The 15,474-nt window shown below is 53.3% G+C and overlaps 1 pseudogene; it reads left to right on the top strand.

Annotated features, from left to right (window-relative positions):
- Positions 1-14,301, top strand: part of LOC129354688 (CLIP-associating protein 1-like) — a 27,821-nt pseudogene extending 13,520 nt beyond the window's left edge.
- The last annotated feature ends 1,173 nt before the right edge of the window (positions 14,302-15,474 follow it).

Genomic DNA, 15,474 nt, shown 5'->3' with positions numbered 1-15,474 from the left:
GCAGGAAGCAGCAGCAGCAGAGGTCAACATCAAGGTCAACATCAAGGTCAACACATCACACCTCAACATTGAAACCTGCTTTGTTTCATCACATTTAATTATCATTTGATTGCATAATATTTCCTATATAATCATAAAATACTATTTTGTTTATTTCAGTTTTTATTGTGGTCATGCATTTCAATGTATCACATATGAATGTAATATATTGATGGATGTTTTAATTATTCTAGTGTCACATTAACATTGAGTAGACAGAGAGATGAAATAACAAACAACTTTAGTTTTAAAAGCATAAATGCATGAAAATAAAACCAGCTGATAAAAAATATAACTAAAAAACATCAACAGTTCAAATCTTCATCGTTTTCAGCAGTGATATTACCTCACTGACCTGATTACAGGTGTTAGAGATAAACAGTTTAACTGCAATAAAAACAAAAATTCAAATAAAATTAACTTGTCATAATTTCATCTCATTTTTAATTATTATATTTAATAAAAACATTGTAAAGTGCAGAGCAACAACTAACTGGAAGCTGTTGGACCTGCAGCCAGCGCCCCCTGCAGGCCTGGAGCCGCCTCGTCTCCAGGCGCTCTGCAGCGATCCCGCAGCGACGTCGACGTCAACGCCAGCGCCAGCGCCCGCAGCAGGATGCCCGCCGTCAGCGCCGCCGCCGCTCTTCCTCCTGGATCCTACGCTTCGCTCGGTCAGAACCAGAACGTCTGTCCGGCTCCGCCCGCCTCTCAGGTATCACGGGTTGTCCTTCATCATCTTGTCTTCATCCTCAGGGCGAGTCCGGACCAGGAGGACGAGCGCCGGAACCGGTCCCGCCGCGACGGCCGGCCGGAGCCGAGGGCAGGTCGTCTCTCAGTCCCAGCGTGAGTGAAGAATCCGACGCCTCGGTTCGTTTCTGGTCCACTGACCCGGTTCTGTTGGTTTCAGCCGGCAGCCGGTCCGGTTCTCCGGGCCGCCCGCTCGGCTCCACGTACGGCCGGATCCTGAGGCCCGCCGCAGGCAGCAACGGCGCCCCCTGCAGCGCGAGCGACAAGACGCGACCCCGAGGTCACCGCAGCCAGGGCTGCAGCCGAGAGACCAGTCCGACCAGAACCTCAGCCGGTAAGAACCGCTGATAGGCAACAGGCCCAGATCCACAGAACCTGGTCTGACTGGAAGAAAATGATGTTCTGTTATATCCAGTGATTCGAATATATTTTGTTATTTAAAATTAGATTTTTAAGTAAAGACTAATAATTTTTATGCATGTAGTAAAATTCATAACATCATGAGAACTTTTGACCAAAATTATCTACAAAATAAAACATTTAGGTGAGAAAGTTTCACTTTTTAAACCATCTTTTGTCTCATTTCAGAAAGTAAAACTTATTTTTATAAAGATTCATCACACATAGAATAAACCTTTATTTATTATCCTGATAAATTATTTGTAATTTTGGCTGCAGATAATATTCAGAAAAATGTAATCAATGACACAAAATTATTTTTAATGTGTAGATGTTATAGTTATGTAAATACTTTATGAAAACCTGGATATCATCTGCAAACTGCTGCAGTTTTATTGTTTTCTTGGTAAAATGAAGCCAGACGTGATGAAAGCTGACAGGAAGGAGAACAGGAAGGAGAACAGGAAGGAGAACAGGAAGGAGAACAGGAAGGAGAACACAGCCCTGCCGTTGGCCATGTTGCCATGTTTCCTGGTTTCTCCACCATTTGGACACAGATCCTGCATGCTCCTCCTCCGTGTTGTCCTCCTGCTGTCTAACCCAGCCTTTGTAACTCACTGCATGAAGCGCTGTCCTCTTCTCCTGTCCTCTTCTCCTGTCCTCTCCGTCCGGACTCTGCAGCCCGGAGCCGGATCCCTCGGCCCAGCATGAGTCAGGGCTGCAGCCGGGAAACCAGTCGCGAGAGCAGCCGCGACACCAGCCCCGCCAGGGGCTTCTCCCCACTGGGTGAGTACCTGACCGCGGCCCTGTGGCCCTGTGACCCCGTGACCCCGCGGCCCCTGAGCTGCCAGCGTCTGCTTTAGACGCCTCAGAGTGAGGGACCTGCTGTGGTTTCTGTTTCCTCCTGCAGCCAGCCGGCCTCATTCCCGTTCCACCAGCGCCCTGTCCTCTGCAGAGGGCTGCTCAGGTGAACTCTGACCCTCCTCATTTATTCATGCTCATTTACCTGCATGGCTGAGTCAACAGCCCCATGCTGCGGTCAAAGGTTAAGAGTACCAGGAGACATGCCTGGGCTTGCTGCTGATTTCAGGAGCCGTCCTGCTGCGCCTTGTGTTGCATCTCTACTGAAGTTTGAGCTGCTTCAGGTTCCTGGTTGCTTTGGGTCCAAGACTCACACTGTAAAAACACAAAGTCTCACCAAGTCGTTTGTCTGGTTTTATTAAAAATAAATAACAGTTAAACCTGACTGCAGGTGAAATAAGACAAAACTAACTTTTCATCACGATGCAGCAGCTTGTTTTAGGTCAGTAATTCCTTAGTGTTGATGAAAATGTTTTAGTACAAAAGCGTCAGTATTATGTAACATGGACTTCTTAAGCTTTCCATCATGTTTTGATGGTTTTCCTGCGTTGTTGCTCTGTTTGCTTCTTTCTTCTTTGAGAAATCCTTTAATCTCCATGGCAACCCCTGCTAAACACCTGGTGGACTTAGCTCCGCCTTCGAGGTGTAGCTCCTCCCCCACTGTGATCCTTCAGACTAGCCAAGCGAATTAGCAAACAGCTGGTGGAACTGCTGAGCTGGTAGAAAATAGAGGAGCCATGTTGGGATGACTTGTTGGAGGCGGAGCTTCAGAAAGAGCAGGATCTTCTTAAAGGGACAGAGACCTTAAATCAAGAAGTCTAATTTTTTTGAAGTCATATTTGACATATATTTAGCATTTTATAAAAACCGGAGGAAACATAGGTACTAAAATGAGCTACACACACAAAGTTCTGTCCCTTTAAGACATTATTGACTGAAAACAAACTCCTATATCAATACATTGGCAGTAGAAACTAGACAATAGTAGTTGGTAAGATTCTGTTTATTCGGTGATGTGACAATGATGATGATGATGATGATGCTGTCCCGTCTGACCCTGCTGTCTCTTCCTCCTCAGACCGCCTGGCCCATCAGGCCCGGATCTCGGCCTCCGTCAACGCCATGCGGGTCCTGAACGGGCACCGAGGTGGAGGCGGCCGTGGCCGACGCTCTGGTAGGAAGCAGCTGCAGTTTCCCTCTCTCTGTCTGATCTGAGCTCCGTGGTGCTGATGTCGGGTTTCTTATGACTTCCAGCTGTTGGGAGACTCCAGGAGTAGTAAGGTAGTAGATCCTGTGTGCCTGCATGCAGCGTGTTTCAGAGACTTTCATCCTCAGCAAACTCTCCGTCCGTCAGCATGTCCGTCTGTCCGGCCGCCGTCAGGCTTCCTGCTCACTCTGGTTCTCCTCCGACAGCGGCGGCCCGTCCGGCGGCGCTTCGAGTCTCCCGGTATCTACTCTGACGACGACGCCAACAGCGACGCCTCCAGCCTGCTCCGAGCGCTCCTTCAGCTCCAGGAGCGGCGGCGCCGGCCCCACTTCCTGCGGCAGACGGAGGACGTGGCGGAGGTCCTGAACCACTGCGCCAGCTCCAACTGGTCGGAGAGGAAGGAGGGCCTGCTGGGCCTGCAGAACCTGCTGAAGGGCCAGAGGTCGCTCAGGTGGGCCCATGAATCACTGAGACGCAAAAACCTTTAACTTCAACAGAAACTCGTTCATTTACATTTAGATACGAATCAATACGTTGCTTTTTAAAACCATAAATATGAAACAATCAGCAACAGAAACAAGGAGGACATGGAGCACAGAAAACTAGTAGAGTTTCAATGAACCATCTGATTGGCAGCTGAGGTGGGCGTGGCCTGGCAGGCCAGCCAATCAGAGAGCTTGTTGTTTCTGCGTGAGCCTGAACAGACTCTGTTTGCCTCCAGCCGTGTGGAGCTGAAGCGACTCTGTGAGATCTTCACCAGGATGTTTGCAGACCCGCACAGCAAGGTGAGGACCTCCTGACAGGAAGCAGAAATATGTCACTTCCTGTCAGACTGTAGGCAGGAAGCAGCTTGGACTAACTCAGTGTTCTCTGTTGCATGTTGCTCTCTGCACTGGACTCTAACAAACCCAGAGAGTAAGTGGTTCCTCCCTGCAGCTGCTCTTTGTCTCCTTCCTCCTGGTCCTGACCCTCCTCTTCCTCACCTGCCAGGTGTTCAGCATGTTCCTGGAGACGCTGGTGGACTTTATCGTCCTGCACCGGGACGACCTGCAGGACTGGCTCTTCGTCCTGCTCACCCAGCTGCTGAAGAAGATGGGCGCCGACCTGCTGGGCTCGGTCCAGGCCAAGGTCCAGAAGGCTCTGGACGTCACCAGGTCAGAACCAGAACCAGAACCGGAGGATGGTTATGTTGTAGCCCAACGAGAGACCGGGGCTTTTATTGTGAAAGAGGCAGCCTCCTGCTGATTGGTTGTTTAGCCTTTCAATAATGTCAGATGATTGGTTTGTGGCGTCCCTCAGGGAGTCGTTCCCTCTGGAGCTGCAGTTCAACATCCTGATGCGGTTCATCGTGGATCAGACCCAGACGCCCAACCTGAAGGTCAAGGTGGCCATCCTGCGCTACATCCAGGCTCTGGCCCGACTCATGGACCCGGCCCACTTCGTCAACTCCAGCGAGACGCGCCTCGCCGTCTCACGCATCATCACCTGGACCACCGAGCCCAAGAGCGCCGACGTCCGCAAGGTACCGCGCAGTGCATCATAGGAACCGTCCTGGACCGGCCGGCAGGATTCAGAACCTTAGAACTTATGGCATTATTGGGATCAAAGATTAGAAAGATTGTAGCAGATCAAAGGATGAGAGAAAAACATCAAAATGTCCAAAACAAGATCTAAAGACTTAAGATGAACAGAGACAGTTTCTAGAAATAGATCAATTTGATCAACTCATAAAACTATTGTTATTATTTGCTTCTCTTTTGCCTCATTTGATCATTTATACAGTTATTGATCCTCTGGCAGAAATAACCGTTCACATAATCAATAACTGATGGTGACAACGAGACCATGAATGTTTCTCCGCCCTCAGACGCTCCACACCTGGGCAGGTGAGGATCGCAGCTCCACCGCCTCTCTGCCCCGGGAGGGGCAACTGGAGGAGAGGTGCAAGCAGGTAGAGCCGGCATGAGAGGGGCAACAACCGGGTCACAACTGGGCAACAACCGGGTCAGGACGGGGCAACAACCGGGTCAGAACGGGGCAACAACCGCGTCAGAACGGGGCAACAACCGCGTCAGAACGGGGCAACAACCAGGTCAGAACGGGGCAACAACCGCGTCAGAACGGGGCAACAACCGGGTCAGAACGGGCAACAACCGGGTGAGAACGGGGCAACAACCGCGTCAGAACGGGGCAACAACCGGGTCAGAACGGGCAACAACGGGGTCACAACCGGCAACAACCGGGTCAGAACGGGGCAACAACCGGGTCAGAACGGGGCAACAACCGGGTCACAACGGAGCAACAACCGGGTCACAACGGGCAACAACCGGGTCACAACGGAGCAACAACCGGGTCACAACGGGGCAACAACCGGGTCACAACGGAGCAACAACCGGGTCACAACGGGGCAACAACCGGGTCACAACGGAGCAACAACCGGGTCACAACGGAGCAACAACCGGGTCAGAACGGGGCAACAACCGGGTCACAACGGGGCAACAACCGGGTCACAACGGGCAACAACCGGGTCAGAACGGGGCAACAACCGGGTCACAACGGAGCAACAACCGGGTCACAACGGGGCAACAACCGGGTCAAACTGGGCAACAATCGGGTCACAACGGGGCAACAACCGGGTCACAACGGGGCAACAACTGGGTCAGAACGGGGCAACAACCGGGTCAGAACGGGGCAACAACCGGGTCAGGACGGGCAACAACCGGGTCAGAACGGGGCAACAACCACGTCACAACGGGGCAACAACCGGGTCAGAACGGGCAACAACCGGGTCAGGACGGGGCAACAACCGGGTCAGAACGGGGCAACAACCGGTCAACGGGGCAACAACCGGTCAGAACGGGGCAACAACCACGTCACAACGGGGCAACAACCGGGTCAGAACGGGGCAACAACCGGGTCAGGACGGGCAACAACCGGGTCAGAACGGGGCAACAACCGGGTCAGAACGGGGCAACAACCGCGTCAGAACGGGGCAACAACCGGGTCAGAACGGGGCAACAACCGGGTCAGAACGGGGCAACAACCGGGTCAGAACGGGGCAACAACCGGGTCAGAACGGGGCAACAACCGGGTCAGAACGGGGCAACAACCGGGTCAGAACGGGGCAACAACCGGTCAGAACGGGGCAACAACCGGGTCAGAACGGGGCAACAACCGGGTCAGAACGGGGCAACAACCGGGTCAGAACGGGCAACAACCGGGTCAGAACGGGGCAACAACCGGGTCAGGACGGGGCAACAACCGGGTCATAACGGGGCAACAACCGGGTCAGAACGGGCAACAACCGCGTCAGAACGGGGCAACAACTGGGTCAGAACGGGGCAACAACCGGGTCACAACGGGAACAACCGGGTCAGAACGGGGCAACAACCGGGTCAGAACGGGGCAACAACCACGTCACAACGGGGCAACAACCGGGTCAGAACGGGGCAACAACCGGGTCAGACGGCAACAACCGGGTCAGAACGGGCAACAACCGCGTCACAACGGGGCAACAACCGGGTCAGAACGGGGCAACAACCGGGTCAGAACGGGGCAACAACCGGGTCAGAACGGGGCAACAACCGGGTCACAACCGGGCAACAACCGGGTCAGAACGGGGCAACAACCACGTCACAACGGGGCAACAACCGGGTCAGAACGGGGCAACAACCGGGTCAGGACGGGGCAACAACCGGGTCAGAACGGGGCAACAACCGGGTCAGAACGGGGCAACAACCGCGTCAGAACGGGGCAACAACCGGGTCACAACGGAGCAACAACCGGGTCACAACGGGGCAACAACCGGGTCACAACGGGCAACAACCGGGTCACAACGGAGCAACAACCGGGTCACAACGGGGCAACAACCGGGTCACAACGGGGCAACAACCGGGTCAGAACGGGGCAACAACCGCGTCACAACGGGGCAACAACCGGGTCAGAACGGGGCAACAACCGGGTCAGGACGGGGCAACAACCGGGTCAGAACGGGGCAACAACCGCGTCAGAACGGGGCAACAACCGGGTCAGAACGGGGCAACAACCGGGTCAGAACGGGGCAACAACCGGGTCACAACGGAGCAACAACCGGGTCAGAACGGGGCAACAATCGGGTCACAACGGGGCAACAATCGGGTCACAACGGGGCAACAACCGGGTCACAACGGGGCAACAACCGGGTCAGAACGGGGCAACAACCACGTCACAACGGGGCAACAACCGGGTCAGAACGGGGCAACAACCGGGTCAGAACGGGGCAACAACCGGGTCAGAACGGGCAACAACCGGGTCAGAACGGGGCAACAACCGGGTCACAACCGGGCAACAACCGGGTCAGAACGGGGCAACAACCGGGTCAGAACGGGGCAACAACCGGTCACAACGGGCAACAATCGGTCAGAACGGGCAATAACCGTGTCAGCACGGGGCAACAACCGGGTCACAACCGGCAAACAACCGGGTCAGAACGGGCAACAACAAACGGGGCAACACCGGGTCACAACGGAGCAACAACCGGGTCAGAACAGGGTCAGAACGGGGCAACAACCGGGTCACAACAGGGCAACAACCGGGTCACAACGGGGCAACAACGGTTCACAACGGGGCAACAACCGGGTCACAACGGAGCAACAACCGGGTCACAACGGGGCAACAACCGGGTCACAACGGGGCAACAACCGGGTCACAACGGGCAACAACCGGGTCACAACGGGGCAACCGGGTCACAAACGGGGCAACAACTGGGTCAGAACGGGGCAACAACACGTCACAACGGGGCACAACCGGGTCAGAACGGGGGCAACAACCGGGTCAGGACGGGCAACAACCGGGTCAGAACGGGGCAACAAACCGGGTCAGAACGGGGCAACAACCGCGTCAGAACGGGGCAACAACCGGGTCAGAACGGGGCAACAAACCGGGTCAGAACGGGGCAACAACCGGGTCACAACGGGCAACAACCGGTCACAACGGGGCAACAATCGGGTCACACTGGGCAACAATCGGGTCACAACGGGCAACAACCAGGGTCAACGGGGCAACAACTGGGTCAGAACGGGGCAACAACCGTCACAACGGGGCAACAACCGGGTCAGAACGGGGCAACAAACCGGTCAGAACGGGGCAACAACCGGGTCGACAGGGCAACAACCGGGTCAGAAACGGGGCAACAACCGCGTCAGAACAGGGCAACAACCGGGTCAGACGGGGCAACAACCGGTCACAACCGGGCAACAACCGGGTCAGAACGGGGCAACAACCGGTCAGAAGGGGCAACAACCGGGGTCAGAACGGGGCCAACAACCGGGTCAGAACGGGGCAACAACCGGGTCAGAACGGGGCAACACCGGGTCAGAACGGGCAACAACCGGTCACAACCGGGCAACAACCGGGTCAGAACGGGGCACAACCGGGTCAGAACGGGGCAACAACCGGTCACAACGGGGCAACAATCGGGTCAGAACGGGGCAATAACCGTGTCAGCACGGGGCAACAACAACCGGGTCACAACCGGGCAACAACCGGGTCAGAACGTGGCAACAACCGGGTCAGAACGGGGCAATAACCGTCAGCAACGGGCAACAAACCGGGTCAGAACGGGGCAACAACCGGGTCAGAACGTGGCAACAACCGGGGGTCAGAACGGGGCAACAACGGGTCAGAACGGGGCAACAATCGGGTCCACAACGGGCAACAATCGGGTCACAACGGGGCAACAATCGGGTCAGAACGGGGCAACAACCACGTCACAACGGGGCAACAACCGGGTCCAGAACGGGGCAACAACCGGGTCAGAACCGGGCGTTTTCGGGTCAGATTTTTGGGTCAGAACCGGGGCGGAATCGGGTCAGAACCAGGCGGTTTTCGGGTCAGACCCAGACAGTTTTTGGGTCAGAACCGGGCGGTTTTTGGGTCAGAACCGGGCTCTGTCACTAACCTGGCTCCTGTTTCTCTGCAGCTGCTGCATGCGTCTGCAGAAGCTGCTTTCCTTTCTGACTGCATGTCCGCCGCCTGGCTAACACGGCTCTGACCCGTTCTGCAGGTTCCGGTCGGCGGCGGCGCCCCCCGGTGGAGGCACGGGGAACCGGTGACGTCATCCGGTCCGGTTTGTGTCTTGCAGGCGGCCCAGGTGGTTCTGATCGCCCTGTTTGAGCTCAACACCCAGAGTTCACCATGCTGCTGGGAGCGCTGCCCAAAACCTTCCAGGACGGAACCACCAAGCTGCTGCACAGCCACCTGCGGAGCGCCGGCGTCGCCACGGTAACGCCCTTCACCTGACCTTTGCCAATTGTACTAAGCAGTGTCAGTCTGAAGGTAGTGCGGTGACCTCTGATGACCTTTGGAAAACGCTTTTATTCCACGTTTAAACTTTGACTCAAACGAAGCTGATCTGGAGACGATGAGGAGAAACGTCACTCAGGTGTGACTGCAGGTTTCCTCCACAACCTTTGACCTTCTGCTTGCTCCAGGAGGCTCCGGCGACTCGGCCGGCCGGACGCCTGCCGACCCCCCGGCAGCCGCAGCAGCCCGCTGACCTCGCCCACCAACCACCTCTCCCCCAGGTGAAACGGGACGTCCTGACCCGGCGGCCTCCGGTCAGGACCCAGACTCTAACCTCTCTCCCCCTCCCCCGCTGCAGTCGGCTGTGGGGCTGGAGCGCCGACGGCCTCTCCAAATACCCTCCTCCCTTCCCTCCCCTCTTCCTCCCTCTGCCTCCCTCAAGGCCTTACGGCGAGCGTACTCTCCCAGGTAACCCCGCCCCCACCCTCCACCCATCGTCTGTTTGACTCACCTGTTGTCCCAGGTGTGGTCTGACCTCATCAACATCATGTCCATCCAGGTTCCTCGACCCATAGAGGCTTTGCTAGGCATGGACCAAACCCAGTGGTGGCACTAGGCTAGGGTTAGCTAAGCAGCTAATGCGCTAATAGCAGAGCTCATTTAAGCTAATGTTTTAGAGTCGACTCGTGTTCAACATTTATTAATACAGATTTGATCCTATAGAGGGCGACGTGTTGCTTCTTTGACATGGTTTCATTTAGCGCATTATCTGATGATGGTGTCTAATGCTTCAGGGTCAGGATACATAATATTTATGATTTAGCCTTTAGCGTTAGCATTGCTCATGTTTTCTGATGAGCGACTTAACGTTAGCTGTGCTAACCTTTCGGTGACCTGTGCCACCCTGTTGGACTGTTGTTGGTCCAGTTTGAATAAACGGGTCCAGTGGTTTGGAGGACAGAGTCCAGGACTGATCCATGTCCTGCAGGACTCGTCCATTCAGTGTCTCCTGCAGTAGCAGCAGCACCTTCAGCCTGTGCTCCTCTGTTGCAGCATGCTGGAGTACGACAGTGAGAACCTGAACACCGAGGATCTGTTCTGCTCCCTGCGCGGCGTCTCTGAGGCCATCCAGAGCTTCAGCTTCCGCAGCCAGGAGGAGCCGGTGGAGTCTCTGCGGCGGGACGGGAAGCGGGACGCGAAGCGGGACGGAACGGTCAGTGTGTTCACGCCGCCTCGTCCCACCAGGCTGGGTCTAGACGTCACATGGCTGTTCTGCTTCCAGGCCGGCGTGGCGGCGCCGTCGAACCCAGAGCACCGGTTCTGTGGCGACGTGACGGAGGGCGGCAGGACGGCTCTGGACAACAAGACGTCCCTGCTGAACACGCCTTCGCCTTGCTCATTTCCGGGCTGCGCTTCAGGGAGTACAACCCCTACAACTACACGGACGGCTCGCCGGAGAAGCCCGGCCCGGAGGACGGCGCCGAGCCGCAGAGAGACGGTGAGCTGGACGTCCTGCGGCGGCTTGCCGGGTCCGTCTCTGTCTAACTTTGGCTCCCCCTGCAGGCCGGCGGCAGGAGTGCAGAGAAAACAAGACGCTGAACGCCAAGAGCTTTCCAGGTAACAAACCCAGAGCTTCAGCAGAACCGCCGCTTCCCGTCCTAACACGGTTCTGTGTGGCTGCAGCCGGGTCGGCGGAGCAGCTGGAGCTGGTGGGGGAGCTGCTGAAGGAGCTGTCCCAGGCCGGGGACCAGGAGGACAGGCGGGGGACTCTGCTGGAGCTGCTGAAGGTGGCCCGCGAGGACAGCCTGCTGGTGTGGGACGAACACTTCAAGACCCTGCTGCTGCTGCTGCTGGAGACGCTGGGGACAAGGACGTGAGTCCAACCGGACCGGTACTGACTCACAATGTCGTGAGATCATTAGCATTTATCAGAACCTGTTTGACTGTAGGTGTTTTATTTTGGAAACTAACAATGTCTTCCACTTCCTGTGGGGAAACATTCCTCACAGAATGACAGTTTTTAAGAGTCAAAGTGTAAAATGTGTCGACTGTTTGCTGTGAAGTGATCCGTCATCGGTCGTGACCCGCTCCGTCTCTCGCAGCACTCGGTCCGGGCGCTGGCTCTCCGGGTTCTGAAGGAGATCCTGCGGAACCAGCCGGCCCGGTTCAAGAACTACGCAGAGCTGACCATCATGAAGACGCTGGAGGCTCACAAGGACTCGCACAAAGAGGTGAGGCGCCGAAAGCTGCTGCCGCCGCTGCACAGCAACACGGCTAAGATGATGAACATGATGTCATCATTTGCTGCTCACTGACTGCAGAAAAACTTCAAGTTCAATGCATCTCAGGTCACTTTGACTCAGTTTGTGAAGAAGACGTTGCTGCTCTTCCTCCTCCAGGTGGTGCGTGCGGCCGAGGAGGCGGCCTGCGCCCTGGCCGGCTCCATCCACCCGGAGCAGTGCATCAAGGTGCTGTGCCCCATCGTCCAGACCACCGATTACCCCGTCAACCTGGCCGCCATCAAGATGCAGACCCGCGCGGTGGAGCGCGTCTGCAGGGAGCCGCTGCTGCAGCTGCTGCCGGACGTCATCCCCGGCCTGCTGCAGGGCTACGACAACACGGAGAGCAGCGTCCGCAAGGCCAGCGTCTTCTGCCTGGTGGCCGTCTACGCCGTCATCGGAGAGGAGCTCAAGCCCCACCTGTCCCAGCTGACCGGCAGCAAGGTACGCCGTTACCCACAATGCCTCTGTCTGCCTGCCTGCATCCAGACACGCCGTTACCCTCAGTCTCATGACGCAGCAGAACCAGGATATATTTACCCAAAGTTATCATAATTTAAGAACAATTATTCCATAAAGTGACTTTCTGCTGTTCTGCAGATGAAGCTGCTGAATCTCTACATCAAGAGAGCTCAGACCTCCACCAGCAACAGCAGCAGCTCCTCCGACATCTCCTCCTACTGACCCACCTGGACCTGGACCTGGACCTTCACCTCCACCTGGACCTGGACCTCCACCTCCACCTGGACCTGGACCTCCACCTGGACCTCCACCTGGACCTGGACCTCCTCCAGCCTCCAGCCTCAGGAAGAGGAGGAGCTTTAAGGATGAACGTAGAGATCTTCACTGCTGATCATCTGGCTGGCCAATGACGGAGAGCCTGCAGGATGTCACTTCCTGTGGGACTTTTTTCACTTCCTCCTTAAAGCCTCACCTGTCATTGTTCCGTTCCAAACCACGTCTCTGACTTCCTGCTGCAGGTTTTAGATTTTAACGGTCAACGTGTCGCTGAGGGTTCTGGACCTTTAAGACGTTCAATCAGTGGGCGTAGCCAATCAGAGCAGGAGGCGGAGTCTCTATGGCAACCAGAGATGCTTCAGTTTGATCTTTTTAGTGCGATTTTACCAAGTAATTAATGATTGATGATTCCACGCCTGTAAATATTGTGTTTCCATGGAGACGCAGCTGATGGCGATCCACAGCTGTTCAACTATGCATGAGCTGGATGAAGGTCCTGAGGAAGACTACTGCTGGTCCCTCAGCGTCACTCTGACTGCAGCTGCCAATAATCAGCATTAGGATTTCAATATTGATCATCAGCAGAGGAGCCGCTTACAGAATGTGAAGAGTTGGATGGATCGACCACAGCCAATCAGACTCAACCTGAGCGATGGACGCACCAATCAGCTGAGCTTTGCTCTGATTGGCCATCAGTGTGAAGTCTGGACTTGAGCAATAATCAGAAACTGTGTGGATTTCCTCATCAGCACACTGGATGGTCTAACTGCTGCTTCCACCAGGAGGCGCCGCTGTTACCTCACTACTACTATTATTATTATTATTATTATTATTAGTATTATTGTTGTTGTTTTAGCTCTGCGGTTTATTGACGGGCGGCAGCAGCACACACAATAAATCTGTCACAGAATACAAACGCCTCAGAAGAAAAGGAACTAGTTCACTGATTTGATTAGTTCATTCATTTTAGTTCAGGGGAAGAACTGAAGTTTGAAATTCATTTTTACATCTCAACATTCTCTAACTTACAGTGAATTTCTTTTTGTTTTTCTTCACCACTAACTTTACTTGTTTAACGATTTTATTTCTATGTGGTTTTATTTGATATATTTTCCAGGTTTTCCACTGACAGCGCCACCTGCTGGCAGAAAATCATCTTTTAATCTTAAACTAAATAAGTTAGAAAGCAGCTCAGTAAGTTAGAAATGTGGAAAGTTTCTATGGGTTTAATTTCAGTTTTTGTTTTTTGATGGTTTATCGTATTTCCAACCACTGCTGAGCTCCTCCGGTGTGGCCTAGTCAAAGTGCAGTCGCTGCAGCTGTTTGTGTCATTAGTTTCATTCTGAGTTGACTCATAACGTTTCGTTCTGAATTGGACCTGGATCAGGACGGAGTCCAGCCGAGCAGCGGACTGCTTCCTGCTTTCTTTCCAGAACCGTTTGGACCTTTCAGAACCTTCGGTCTGATCCCAGTTCCTGGTTCTCCTTCCAGAACCAGGCTGCTGTTGTTAGCGTGTGCCTTTGGGTCGACTATCCCGAACAGAACCAACATGTCCGAACCGTTGCTAACCTGTGCTAATGCTAACGCTGCGCTGCCCCTTTAAGGTGGACTGAAACTCAGAGCTGCTGTAAATAAGCTGCAGATGCATGGCGCCTGACGCTTTGGGTTGGATCCGCCTTAAGTTCTGCTCCAGTTCTGCTGGACTTTATTTATCCCCAACAATAAACAATCACTCTTCTTCTCCTCCTCCTCTTGTTGCATCTTCAGTAAGTTCTGTACTGACCCGGGCTGAAGAGCCGCTCTGACAGGAAGAAGCCATCCACACACATCAGTCTGTTTACATCAGGCCACTGTAGGTTTGCAATGCATGCTGGGAAAAAACCCGGGACATCAAAGGCTGCAGTTTCCTGCAGAAACAAAAATAATTTTTTAAAGTGTTTTCTACAGCACATATCTAAGTAGACTTTAAATCAGGCAAAAATATAGGAGCTTATTGCGATCAATAATTAATATTGATGAAAAATCACTAGTTCAATAAGATTATTTGGACCTGGATGCGAAAATGTCTAAAAGTGAAACACGTTTTATCTTTCTATTTTAATTAGAAAGTTTAATTTTTAATAGCTGCTGTTTCTTAAGTTGAACTTTTGCTCCTTAAAGATGAGAAGTTTGTTCACTGCTACAGACGAACAGCGCCACCTGCTGGCCTCATTTCATCCATCACTTCCACAATTAGTACAGAAATATAAAGTTTTTATGACCAAAATCACATCAAAACAATACAGAGTCTCAAAATTTACTTAAAAAGATATTCCGAATATAATTTGCTCTATTCTATGATTTTTTAAAAATTGACAGCTCTATTATTTTCCATCTGGACGCCACTAGGGGCGCTCTAACTGTCCAAATATTCCTTGAGGCTTTTTAGAAACAATGTTTCTTTCCCACAGATGAAAGTGCTCAATAATAATTATTATTATATTAATAATCCCAGTTTAAAATGGCCAGAGTCACAGCTTCTACCTGCCTGTTTCAAACTGCATCAAATTTAAATTTGGTTGAATTTTATTGTATTTTATGAGGCCAAAATTCACTCTTTAAAATTTCTTCTGATTTTTAAATGCAGCTGAAATATTAATTGAAGCATCAAATGAGTCTGAATTCACTGACAATAATACGGTGAAAAGATTAAAAAAAAGGAAATAAACATTTAGTCCGTTTAAAATGAGAGATCTTCATTGAAATGATTCAGTTTTGGTTTCTCTAACTGGTTTTACTTCATTTCCCATGAGGCAGCGGGGCTGGTCAGCTGTCCTGTCAGATCCAGCAGGGGGCGCTCTCAGCTCGCTGTTTGCTGCTGCGGATCAGCTCGACTCGTCTTTCCTCACCTGCAGACAGGTGAACCGAACCGGAACCCGAACA

The sequence above is a fragment of the Poeciliopsis prolifica genome, unplaced genomic scaffold (genome assembly GCF_027474105.1).
Source record: "Poeciliopsis prolifica strain line A6 unplaced genomic scaffold, Auburn_PproV2 SCAFFOLD116, whole genome shotgun sequence".
NCBI classification, from domain to species: Eukaryota; Metazoa; Chordata; class Actinopteri; order Cyprinodontiformes; family Poeciliidae; genus Poeciliopsis; species Poeciliopsis prolifica.
The sequence above is the reverse complement of the archived record's forward strand: the minus strand, read 5'-3'. Positions and strand labels throughout refer to the sequence as shown.